The following is a 14151-nucleotide window of genomic DNA, read 5'->3' on the forward strand; positions in this document are numbered from 1 at the left end:
TATGTCCAGAAAGCCATGCCTGGTTTTCTTTCTCCATAGACCCCCTACCTTATCTGCTTATAATATTTCTTTCCAATTCAGCCCATTTCAACCCAGTAGGACTTTTGGGGACTAACAAACACTGGTATCTAAGATAGAACAAACCACAACTAAGAACTTGAAGTATAAAAGCAATACTGCATGGTATTTCCAAAAGTGCTTAATAAACATTTCACAGGATTGTGCATAAACAACACACTTTTCCTGACATTCTGGCACAAGTAGAATCAGAGAGGCTTAACGTTAAAATGAAGTGCAGAGTCAGCTGTCCAGCATTCTACCCAATTCAAGCACCACAGTCTCCAATATCATCTTGCACACATGTCCACTGATGGCAGCAGCTGAGGTGCATACATAGAGAGAAAAGGGAGATTCTAGAACTTCCTTCTATCATATCACAAAGAAGGATAAATTCACAGAATCAACTACATGAGTGTCCAGGAAAAAAAATTCTTTTTTTTTTTAAACTTTTTAAATTGAGATATATTATACCCTTTAAACAAAATTTCTAATTTTATGAAAGGCATAAAAGGTCACAATTTTTCTTTACTCCTTTGGGGTAGGAAGAGGGAGGCAGAGTTGAGTGCATCCTTAAAAGTCCTTTTCTAATTTAAAATTAAAATCAACATCTGATCTTGACCTAAGAATTTTTCTATTGAGGTATAATGGACATAGAACACTATATTAGTTTCAGGTGTACAATTCAATGATTTGACATTTGTGTGTATTGCAAAATGAACATCACAGTAAATCTGGTTACCATCAATCACCATACACAGTCACAGATTTTTTTCTTTCTTCTTGTGATGAGAACTTTTCAGATTTACTTGCAGCAACTGGTAAATATGCAATACAGTATTAATAACTATATTCACCATGCTATACATTACATCCCTGTGGCTTATTTATTTTATAACTGGAAATTTGTACCTTTTGAACCCCCTTCACTCATGTCACCTACTTCCCACCCCCATCCCCACACCCCCAGTCTGGCAACCAACTATCTCTTCTCTGTATTTATGAGCTCCTTTTTTTTCTTTTTAAGATTACTCATATCAGTGAGACCATAGGTTATCTTTCTCTAACTTATTTCACTTAGCATAATGCTCTCAAAGTCCCTCCATGTTGTCACAAATGGCAAAATTTCCTTTTTCTTAATGGCTCAATAGTATTCCAGTGTGTGTATCACATTTTTTTATCCATTCACCCATCAATCAACACTGAAGTTGTTCCCATGTCTTAACTATTGTAAATAATTCTGTAATAAACATGGGTGTGCATATATCTTTTGGAGTTAGTGTTTTCATTTTCTTTGTACAAATACACAGAAGTGAAATTGCTGGATCATATGGTAGTCCCAGTTTTGATCTTTTGAGGAAACTCCATGCTATTTTCCATACTGTCTGTACCAATTTACATTCTCACCAAGAGTGCACAAGTGTCTCCTTCTCTTCACATCCTTGCCAACACTTGTTATTTCTTATCTTTTGATGATAATCATACAAACAGGTGTGAAGTGATATCTCATTGTGGTTTCGATTTGCATTTCCCTGATGATTAGTGACGTTGAGCATCTTTTCCTATACCTGTTGGTCAACTGTATGTGTTCTTTGGAAAAATGTCTATTCAGATCCTTTGCCCATTTTTAATTAGATTGTTTGTTTGCTATTGAGTTGTGCGAGATCTTTATATATATTAGATATTAGCCCATTATCAGATACATGATTTGCAAATATTTCTCCCATTCAATTGGTTGCCTTTTCATTTTGTTGATGGTTTCCTTTACTGTACAGAAGCTTTTTAGTTTGATGTAGTCTCACTTGTTTATTTTTACTTTTATTGCCTTTGCTTTTGGTGTCATATCCAAAAAATCATGGCCATGACCAATGTCCAGGAGCTTACCGTATATGTTTTCTTCTAGGAGTTTCATGATTTCAGGTCTTAAATTCAAGTCTTTATTCCATTTTGAGTTAATTTTTATATGGTGTAAGGTAGTAGTCTAGTTTTATTCTTTTGCATGTGGCTGTCCAGTTTTGCCAACACCATTTGTTGAACAGACTGTCCTTTCCCCATTGTATATTCTTGACTCCTTTGTGATAAATTAAGTGACCATATATGTGTGCGTTTATTTCTGAGCTCTCTATTCTGCTCCATTCATCAATGTGCCTCTTTTTATACCAATACCATACCATAGTTTTGTAATATAACTTACAATCAGGAAGCATGATGCTTCCAGCTTTGTTCTCTCTTAAGATTGCTTTGGTTATTCAGGGTGTTTTGTGGTTCCTTACACATTTTAGGATTTTTTTGCTCTGTTTCTGTGTAAAATGCCATTGGAATTTTGATAGGGATTGAACTGAATCTGTAGATTGCTTCTGGTAGTATGGACAGTTTAACAATATTAATTCTTCTAATCTTTGAGCCACAGAGTATCTTTCCATTTATTTGTGTCTTCTTCAGTTACTTTCATGAGTGTCTTATAGTTTTCAATGTACAGGTCTTTCACCTGCATGGTTAAATTTATTCATAGGTATGTTATTCTTTTGATGCAATTGTAAGTGGTATTGTTTTATTACTAGCATATAGAAATGCAACCAATTTTTGTATATTGATTTTGTATTCTGCAATATTACTAAAGTTGTTTATTAGTTCTAACAGTGTTTTTTTGGTGGAGTCTTTAGGGTTTTCTATATATAATATCATGTCATCTGCAAATATTGACAATTTTACTTCTTCCTTTCCAGCTGGGTGCTGCTGATTTCCTTTTTTTTTTTTTTGCCTAATTACTCTGACTAGGACTTCTAATACTATGTTGAATAAAAGTGGCGAGAGTGGGCATCTTTCTCTTATTCTTGATCTTAGAGGAAAAGCACAGAGTATGACATCAGCTATTGGCTTCTCATATACGGCCTTTATTGTGTTATAACCAATTTGATTTTATTGCACAGAATTGAATCTAAATTCAACCATAAGCATTTCAATGATTATCATTAAAAGTCTTTTTAAATTGAAAACAAGACTGAGAACTCGTAATACTGCTGGTTAATTAAAAAAATACACCCTTAAGGATTAAGTTTATTCCATAATTCCAGTGATATTTTTTTAGGCTGAAGTACTGATGAATGAAGTACTCCAATGTAGAGGAATCTTGAAAATACTCTGAGTGAAATTAGTTAGTCATAAGGAACCATATATTATATGAGCCCATTGATATGAAATGTCAAAAAGGACAAACCTATAGGGACAGAAAGTAGATGAGTGTTTGCTTGGGGCTGTGGGAGATGGGAGACTTGTAGGCTAGAAGAAGAAAGATTTCTTTTTTTGGAAATTGATAAAATTTCCAAAATTTTTTTTATCAATAAAATTGATAAAATAGATTGTGGAGATGAATGCACAACTCTGTGAATATACAAAAAAACAATTGATTTGGACACTTTAAGTAGGTGAATTCTACAGTAGGTGAATTATATCTCAAAGCTGTTTTTAAAAAGGAATACAGAAACTCTAGAAAAACATTGAATCCATTGACATCTACTTTACCACACTATTCCAAATAGAAATGTAACTGAAAAATGGGAGTTAAAAAACATAAGCAGCAATATCCGTTATTTACTGCCATAAAAATGCTGTGAATCAACCAGAAACCTCAGTGGCAGACACCACTTTACTGAGCTCAGGGGTCTCAAGACCACACTCTTGGCTCAGCAGGTGTTCTGGTCTCCTGCGCACCTGCCTTGGGGAGGCTGTTGTCCGCTGATGGAGAATGGCCCCATCTGAGATGACTGGACTTGTGTATCATTGCTCAGCAAACAAACCCAGGCACCTCTCACCGCGGTGGCACAGAACTAAGAGAAGAAGCAGAAAAATACAAGTCTGTTCTGATCTTCGTGTGTCACATCAGCTGGCATTCCATTGACCGAAGTAAATCTCATAACCTAACTCGGGATCAAGCGTCGGGAGAACAGATTCTGCCTCTTCAGTAAAAGGAGCTGAAAAGCCATGTGTCAAAGAGGGTGAATCCAGGAGCGTGAAGAATGAGGACCATTTAGACCTCAGTCTCTGCCCAGCACAGGGTATTTGTGATGGAAGAAAACTGAGCAGAAATTAAATATTTGCCATCTGGCAGCTTCACTTTCTCACCATTTTCACTTAAAATTGTATCAGAGGGCTTCCCTGGTGGCGCAGTGGTTGAGAATCTGCCTGCTAATGCAGGGGACACGGGTTCGAGCCCTGGTCTGGGAAGATCCCACATGCTGCCGAGCAACTAGGCCCGTGAGCCACAACTACTGAGCCTGCGCGTCTGGAGCCTGTGCTCCGCAACGAGAGAGGCCACGATAGTGAGAGGCCCGCGCACCGCGATGAAGAGTGGCCCCCGCTTGCCGCAACTAGAGAAAGCCCGTGCACAGAAACGAAGACCCAACATAGCAATCAATCAATCAATCAATTAAAAAAAAAAAAGACTCCTCATTTCCTCCTCTTCCCCTTTAAAAAAGAAAAAAAAATTGTATCAGAAACTTTGAAATATCTTTCTGTTTCATCGTGATTTAGATCATAGAAACATTTAACATTTTTGTAATTTAGCTCAAATAATGGCTGCATAATTCAAGTAGATTCAAAAGCAAATACAATCTAACTTATAATAGCAAGTTTTGATATAAATGCCACTGGATGATACTGTGAGTATGTGACATGAGCTGGATGACTTGCTTTTTAATTATAGGAACTTTTAGCTTTTGCAAAGATAACTACTTTTTAAAATGCTTTTCTAGATGTTCTTGTCTTATCACAGAAATACATTCTTATATGTACATGTATAATTCGCATAGAGAAGTGTTAATAACAACTCCCTACACACACACACACACACACACACACACACACACACACACACTTCCATTGCTCTATTGTTATGTCATTGACATAACTGATGAAAACTAGTTTCCTTCATGTCCATACACACATTTATAGGATTAGGTTCATTTTCCTTGTATTGTAATTACAATATGATGTTATTCCTCAGCTTGAACTAGATTAAAATTTTGCATTTGTATTTTTCATTTCCATGTGGAAAATGAAATCTTATTTTTGCCTGTCAGTCTAAAACCACTTTGAATCGTAAATTGGTCTCCTATGGTAAACCTTTAAGACCTCTTTTTTTTGTTGCTGTAACCTTTTCTACATGGTGGACTTTATTAGTTACATTAATTAAATAACAAATGCCCACCTAATTGAGCTGGGTATGCTTTAATCCACAGGCACAAATCAAAAGAAAGAAATGATTATAACATTAGAGTTAAAAAACAAAAAGCTTTGGTTGATTTTTTTGTAAAGAATGGTTTAAAAGGAACCTAAAGTCGTTCCTTTATTTGAAGGCTTAAGTAATTGTACCTGCCAGGTAATATATGAGAGGGAGGCCTCTCACTTACCCCCGCCCCCTTTTGTGTGTTTCAATTACTGGGAAGGTTAATGGTGCTGAACAGCTGAGGTATGAAGGCACCTTTCATTATCTTCCCCATCAGAAGTCCCCAGAGCCCTTTCACCTTCCCTCGTGTTTATGGGAAAAGACAGTGTTCTCTCACAGCCCAGAGTACATGAGAACCAACTTCTCACAGCCTAGCAGATCTTTGCCAACATTTTCTGGAAAATAATTCTGCCCCTTTCAGAGCCAGCGTGCAATGTAATTTGAACTCAAATACCAACATCATTTAGAATGACTGAAATAATACCTTGATCTTGTGACTTGTATAGTCTCATTCTTCTAAATTTTAACTTTAATGAGGCTTATTTATTAAGCAAGTACAGAGTATATGGGCAGAATTTTTCTTTGAATATTTTATATTGAATGAATTGAAATAATTGGGATGTTAAAGGACTAGGGAATGATAATGAACATGTATGCACTGAAGCATTTACTCTGTACTAGGTAGGTTCTCTTCTGTATCATATCCCTTTAAGACCCCTCTTCTCTGAATATCGTCCTCCATGTTGACTCCATCAGGATTCACTTACCTAGAAACAATAGGTAACCTGTGACCAGGGCAGATGTTCAGGGAATGGAAAGGAAATTACGGCTCCACCAAACCTCTCTTGCACAAGTACAGATGTGTTTGTATTTAGCCTGAGACAAAAACTTTGTTCCTTTTCCTTCATTATTGTTCCTAACATGCAACAAAGGCAATTGTAGGAAAGGCAGTGTGGCCCTAAATTCCCCCTCAGCTGATCTTTAAGAACTTCAGACATTTTCCAAAGAAGATTTTGATCTAGGGAAGGACATCAAGCTCCAAATTAAGGTGGAATATGTGGGAAAAAGGTCACTGGGATAGGGTTGCCAGGTAAAATACACCATGCCCAGATAAATTTGAATTTCATATAAATATATAGTTTGGGAGACATACTTACAATCAACAAATATAAATCTGGCAACCTAACATTGCACTGCACGGTATAGATGGCAGATGATTTTAAAAAGGAGGGTCATGGGGATATAAAAAAAGAATGTGAAACTCAGAGTTTTTTCGAGGGTAAGGGTCAACAAACTGGCATGAGGTCCAAATCTGCTTTGTTCCTGTCTAAACAATGTTTCATTGAAACACTGCCACACCCATTCATTAAGTACAGTCCAAGGCTGCTTTCACTCTGCAGTGGCAGCGTTCAGGAGTTGCAGGCCCACAGAGCCTAAATATTTACTATCTGGCCCTTTAACCAAATAATAAAAAATAAAAAGTCCCAGTTAAACTGCTAAAATTACAATTGTCATTCTAAATACTCACTATTTCCCCTCTCTGATGAAAGGCTTCTTTCCATAGGCGTGCCTGATATTATAAAGCTGAAAATATGTAGGCTTTTAAATAAGTAATATTATTCTACTCAGTGGATTTAAACATAAGGCAATATTGTCACTTCAAGAAAAATAAAAAGAGCTTTGAGAATTTTTTCCATATGTCCACATTTGTGTTTCACAACTCCAGACCACCTAATGCAAACTTTCATTTCTCAGCAAAATGAAGCAGAGAATATTACAAAAGACTCAGCAATGTCAAATCCAGCCACCAGTTAGATCTTCCAATTTTCAGTACAACATTTCCTGCCAGATGTGGCTCAATGTGGCTTAAAGAAGCAGTTGTTTAATTCTCATGTGGAGAACTATTGTTCTGGAAGAATGAGGGCATTATAGGATTAATCTCCAAGTAGTAAGAAGAAAAGCTAGGTTTACAAACTCTGTATGACTCTGTATGTGCCAGTGAGTAGCTGGAAGTAAGCGTTCTATTGGAAGATAGGATTTTGTTCCTCAGGAAACCAACACACTCCTGGGACCCTGGGTTGAAGCCATTTGATGGGTGGATAGCATGAGAAAGGTCTAGCAACCAAAGTCACCCCATGCTGCTGATGCAGACTGCTGGCAGAGACAAGATAAAGTTCACACAGTCACTTGAGGCTTTAAAACCTAGTCTGCAAACGAAAAGTAGAGAAGAAAATTCTATTTCTAATCCACCAGTGAAAGATGTGCATTTCATTTTCAGATTATGAAAGTATCAAAGGAGAAAGGCTGTGCTGTCATGAGTGACAGTGCCTCGGCCGCCAGGACTCCAATCAGAGGCTCAGTGATAAGTGAGAGTGAGCCCAGACTACTGCCAACGCCATGGCCAGAGACCGAAGAACACACGGGGAGGGGTTTCCTAATTGTGTATGGTAAATAACCCCGCATACAAATCCTCCAAGCCACGATCTGGGTAGTGTATTAGAGCAAAGAAGTAACAAAGAAAACAGGCAGGTTGACGTTGAGGAGAGAGGACCAAATCAGTTTCAATAGACTTGAAGCTCTGTGGACCTAGGGAAGGAGAGGGTACAGAGCCCAACAGGATAGGAGACAAGGAAGGCGTTGGAGCTCTGCTCCTCACCAGAGCTCTCTAAATCTCAGTATCCACATTTTAAAAAAAATTTATTTATGTTTATTTATTTTATTTTTGGTTGCCTTGGGCTCGTGGGCTTTCTCTAGCTGCGGCAAGCGGGAGCTACTCTTTCTTGCGGTGCGCAGGCTTCTCATTGCGGTGGCTTCTCTTGTTGCAGAGCACGGGATCTAGGCGCGGGCTTCAGTAGTTGTAGCTTGCAGGCTTAGCTGCTCCGCAGCATGTGAGATCTTCCCAGACCAGGGCTCGAACCCGTGTCCCCTGCATTGGCAAGTGGATTCTTAACCACTGCGTCACCAGGGAAGCCCTCAGTATCCACATTTTTAATATGAGAATAAAATCACGTGTATTTTATACAAACACTTCCTGGAAAATGGTCACGGCTAGAAATATCATGAGACTTCAATAAATGGCTTATATTTATAATTACTAACAGAAATAAATACAAGAAGCTAATAAGAATATGTTTTATAACCTAATGCATTTTGGATCACTCATTTCTATCCCAAAGATTTAATCTATACCATCGTGGTCTCTAAGCTGTAGTTTATATTATGTTTGCCACGAGTTGCTGTGACCAAATGTTACTGTTTTTAGTCCTATAGTTCCTGTAGTTTCTTGTTGCAGTGTTACAAACTAATGTTTCCCCAAAGTAATTTTTGAATGAATAAACAAATAAAAGTGAGAAGCACTCCTATGAAGCCCTTATTAAATATTAAAGGATAAACAGTTCTAATTGAAAAATAAAAGAATTATAATTTTAAGTGCAAATTTGACTAATTGTGCTTTTCAAAAGCTACTGTCAAATATTTTTCACAACAGTAAATCTTAAGTTATGATAAAAAAATTCCTTGTGAAATCACACCTGACAAAATGAACCCTAATTATGTATACTATCTCCTATCTAAACACATTCTTAAATAATTATTTCAATTTAAAATAAAGAAATTATCAGATTGGGTTGGAATTTGTCAGTTGGTTATCTCTCCATGAAGCACCGCTAAGTTTTTTAAACCTCCATCAGCGAGTGAGAACACCACACCTTGGCAGAATCTTAGCAGTTATCAGAAGCAGGAGTTGTGGGAACATATTTACAAGATTAGGGGTCTGAACTCCAATGGTTTAAGGTGGATTTTCAAGATGGGAATTTGACTGGGTTTGGGCAAAACTCATGACATAATAGTTTTGATTTTGTGCTACAAAGGCAACTCAGTAGAGAAAAGATCGTCTGTTCAACAGATAGTCCTGGAGCAATTTGATCCTTGTGTAAACAAAAAATAAATTTTCATTCATATCGCACACTTTATACAAAAGTTAGCTCAAAATGGATTGTAGACCTAATTGTAAAACCTAAAATTATACAACTTTTACAAGAAAACATAGGAGAAAATCTTTGTGAACTTGGGTTAGGCAAATATTTCTTTGATATGACACTAAAATCACAATACATAAAAGAAAAAATCAATAAACTGGACTTCATCATGATAAAAATGTCTGCTCTTTGAAAAAAGCATTCACAGTTAAGAAAATCGAAATAGGAGCCATGGACTGGAGAAAATACTTGTAAGTAACATATTTGATAAAGAACTTGTATCTATAAAGAACATATAAAGAACTCTTGAGGGAGCGCGGGGCGCCACCGCCGCCGCCGCTTATCCGCTGAGGTCAGTCTCCCGGGCTGCGCCCGGGTCGGCGGCCGCGGCGGCTGAGCAGCGAGAGCCGGGAGCCGAGAGACGCGCTCCGCCGAGTGTTGGGCACGGCAGAGCCCGCGCCTTCGCGGCGTCATGGGCCCCCTCCTCGGGCCACAGAGGGCACCAGCCGCAGGAACCCCCGGGCCTCCTCGCGGCCGAGCCTGAGCGACCCCCGGGTTCTCCGGCGTCCCCTCCCTCCGCCTTATTTTCTTCCCTGCTCTCGCTGCTGCTGCCGCTTCAGCTCTCCGTTATGGCAACGGAGCCGCCATCCCCTCTGCGGCTTGAGGCGCCCGGCCCCCCAGAAATGCGGACCCCACCGGCGGGTAAGGAAAAGTGTATCTGGATATAGTAGATCGCTTAAGGCATCCCTTAGTATTACCATGTTCTTTGATCAAGCTCAGTGGAAAACTACAACAACCCAGTCTAGGCAGGGCTACTAATGACCCAGACTATTCAAGAAGGAAGGATTTGGTCACCCACCAGGGAAGAACCACGATCTGCTGAGGTGCTTGCTGAAGATAGAAAGAATACAGAATGGGTATAAGAAAGTAGTTACAAAGACCAGCTATAACTGACCACTTACAGAAACGAGGACTGTAATTGTCATGAGTACACCATTTTTTTTTGCTATGAATATATTTGTGTTAAGTGTGTATTTGTTTTTTCTCTCTCATATTCCCTTATTATGTAACATGAGTTGTATTGATTTTATATCATAATATGTAAGTACTCTTAATTTTACATTATAGTACTTTAAGTTATATCACAAGGATTTACCTCCTCTTCTGGGGATAAGGTTAGTGTATTTTGATTGGACTCAGAATTGTTGTATCATATTAAGTGGAATTAAGACCTTGTTATTGTCTTATTTGGGGATTAAGTAAGATTTGAGGAGATGCATATGGGTGTCATGTTGACACAGGGTCGACTTGTGATGATTAGTTTCATGTGTCAACTTAACTGGCTATGGGGGACCCAGATTAAAAATTATTTCTGGGTATATTTTGTGAGGGAATTTCCAGGTGAAATGAGCATTGAAATTGGTGGACTCAGTAAAGTTGATTGCCCCCCCCCCAATGTGGGTGGACATCATCCAGTCTGTTGAGGGCTTGAATAGAACAAGAGCTGGGGGAAGGAAGAATTTGCCCCTTTTTCCTGCCTCATGGTGTGAGGTGAGATATTTCATCTTCTCCTGACCTCAGACTGGAATTTATATCACCACCTCCCCTGGTTCTCAGGCCATTGGACTAGGATTGAATTATATCACTAGCTTTCTGGGGCCTCCAGCTTACAGATGGCAGACTGTGGGATTTCTCAGCTTCCATTATCATAAGAGTTAATTCCCTGTTACAAACACATGCATGTATTCTATAGGTTCTGCTTCTTTGGAGAATTCTGACTAATACAACATGTATCCACCACTGTAATATCACACAGAATACTTTTACTGACCTAAGAATCCCCTGTGTTCCACCTATTCAACCTACTCTTCCCTTCCTCCACCCAAACCCCCAACAACCACTGATCTTTTTACGGTCTCCATAGCTTTGCCTTCTAAAATATCATATAGTTAAGAATTATACAGTACGTAGCCCTTTCAGATTGGTTTATTTCACCTAGTAATATGCATTTAAGTTCCTCCATGTCTTTTCATGGGTAGTTTATTTCCTTTTATTGCTGAATAATATTCCATTGTATGAATGTGGAACAGGTTTTTGTTTGTTTGTTTGTTTGTTTTTAATCCATCCATCTATGGAAGGGCACCTTGGTTGCCTCTAATTTTTGGCAATTATGAATAAAGCTGCCACAATCATTCATGTGCAGGCTTTTGTATGGACGTAAATTTTCAGCTCTTTGGGGTATATACCAAAGAGCTTGATTGCTGCATTTTATGGTAAATGTATATTTACTCTTTTATTAAACTGCCAAACTGTCTTCCAAAGAGTCTGTACCATTTTGCATTCCCTACAGCAATCATGAGAGTTCCTACTGCTCTGCATCCTCACCAGCATTTGGTGTTGTCAGTGTTCTGAATTTTTGTCCTCTTCATAGCTGCATAGTGGTTTCTCATTGCTGTTTTAATTTGCAGTTCTCCAAACACATAAGGTGTTGAGCATCTTGTCATATGCCTATTTGATATTTTATATCTTCTTTACTGAGGTGTCAGTTTAGATTTTTTGTCCACTTTTAATCAGGTTGTCCTCTTTTTTTAGTGGTAAGCAGTAAGTGTTCTTTGTATATTTTCATACCAATCCTTTATCTGATTTGTCTTTTACAAATTTTTTCTCCCCATGTATGACTTGACTTCCCATTCTCTTGATATTCATATCTTTTTAAAGTTTTTTTTCTTTTCTTTGTGTGTTTATTTTGAATAATGTATATTGCTTTTTGTTCAGTTAACTAATTCTTTTCTGCAATGTCTAATCTACTGTTAATTCTATCCAATGTACTTTTAATCTCAGCTATTTTAATTTTAATCTCTAAAACGTTGATTTGCTTTTTAAAAAATACCTTCCTTTACATGTCCAATCCCTCCTGTAGCTTCTTGAAAATATGAAATATAATTATAATATCTACTTTAGTTTTGTTGTCTACTAATGCTTTAATTTTTCTATTTCTGGGTCAGTTTTAATTAGGTTTTTTCCCCTTCATTGTGGTTCTATATTCGTGCTTCTTGATATACCTGGTAATTTTTTTATTGGATGACAGTCACTGTAGATTTTCTTTTTCTGGTGCTAAATATTTTAGTATTTCTGTACATATTCTTGAACTTTGTTCTGGGATGCAGTTAAATTACTTAAAAATAATTTTATCCTTCTGAGTCTTGCTTTTAAGCTTTTTAGGTGGAACCCAAGTAATGTTTAGACCATGTTAACTTTTTCCCCACATTTCAGGATTGAAAACTATTCTGAATACTCATGTATTAAACAGTTTTCCATTCTAGCTGGGAAGACCAGGCTTTCTTTTTTTTTTTCCCTTTGTGAGTGTTAAGAACTTGTTCCTTCTGATACATCCAGGTGGTTCTTTCCCTGCCATGAGTAGTGTTCTTACATGCATATGCCCATCTGTACTCATAGGCCTCTGTAACCTAGTTTCCATTCACCTATCCTGCTTCTCATCCCTTCATTCACTCTTCCACATTCACAGTGGGGCTTGTTTAATTTCTAGAACAAGCCTGGCTCTTTGCACACAATTTTTATTGCTTCTGCTTAGAATGTGCTTCCTCAGCCTGGCTTGACTGGCTCCAAAATGGCATTCAACTCTGAACAGGAGGAATATCACCTTTTCTTATGCAAGTAAGGTTCCCCAATTTTCTCTCAAACACTGTTTCTTGCCTTCAAATCATTTTGAGATTCAAAAAAACTTGTTCATGTGTTTTTTAAAATTTTGCTTTCCCAGGCTATCTTACCCAGGAGTTGATAACTACATGGGGACAGAAACTCTAGAAAAGAGATAATTTAATGATGAGCTTTCTTTATTCGTCATATTTTATACTGTTAGAAGAATGAGGCTATCAACTGAATTCTGTCCCCCCAAAATTCATATATTCAAGCTCTAACAAAGTGATGGTATTTGGAGATGAGGCCTTTGGCAGGTAATTAGATTAAATGATGTCATGAGGATTAGGCTCTATTAGTGCCCCTGTAAGAGGAAACCAGAGAGTTTTTTCTGTCTCTCTCCACTATGTGAGGACACAGTGAAAAGACAGTTGTCTGCAAGCCAGGAAGAGAGCCCTCACCAGGCACTGAATTGGCCAGCACCGTGATCTTAGACTTCCAAGCCTCTAGAACTGTGAGTTGTTAAAGTCACCAAGCCTATAGTATTATGTTATGGCAGCTTGAGCTATAAGAGTACTAAATGGAAGAGACATGGAGGAACCCTAAACACATATTGCTAAATGAAAGAGGCCAAACTGAAATGGATACATACTGTATGATATCAGCTATATGACATCCTGGAAAAGGTAGGGCACTGAAACTATTCTGTATGATACTGTAATGGTCAACGCTTGTCATACATTCGTCAAAACCCATAGGATATGCAACAGAGTAAACTGTAATGTAAACTATGGATATTAGTTAATAGTAATGTATGAACTTTGGCTCATCAATTGTAAAAAATGCCCCACACTAATGCAAGACGTTAATAATAGGGGAAACTTTGGTTTGGGGAATAGATGTGAGGGGGTGTATGAGAACTCTATACTCTGCTCAAATTCTCTTTAAACTTAAAACTACTCTAAATATAGTCTACCAATTTATTTAAACAAAATAAATCTAAGTTGCCTCATCATATTGTGAGGTTATTACCATCTTACAGTTTTTCTATTTGACCGACTTCTTTAATGTTCATTTCTATCTTCTTTTATCCTTGTAAAAAATATATCAAATGTTTTGTACTATTTCACCTCCCAGCCTATTATCTTTTTAGTTATATGTCTTTCACAAACTTTCATTGGAAACTACATGAGATATCCTTGACTTATTACACTCTATGCCCATTACTATTTTCAC

At 37.7% G+C, this 14151-nt stretch overlaps 1 long non-coding RNA gene across 1 annotated transcript in view; it reads right to left on the reverse strand.

The window, feature by feature from the left end:
* The window catches only part of LOC309661131, a 45423-nt gene extending 41445 nt beyond the window's left edge, over positions 1–3978 (reverse strand). The window contains exon 1 of the long non-coding RNA XR_014263869.1: positions 3769–3978. This is a non-coding gene — a long non-coding RNA (uncharacterized lncRNA). The remainder of the gene's footprint in view (positions 1–3768) is intronic.
* Positions 3979–14151: the final 10173 nt, after the last annotated feature.

Source organism: Balaenoptera physalus (assembly GCF_965194825.1).
Source record: "Balaenoptera physalus genome assembly, chromosome: 5".
NCBI classification, from domain to species: Eukaryota; Metazoa; Chordata; class Mammalia; order Artiodactyla; family Balaenopteridae; genus Balaenoptera; species Balaenoptera physalus.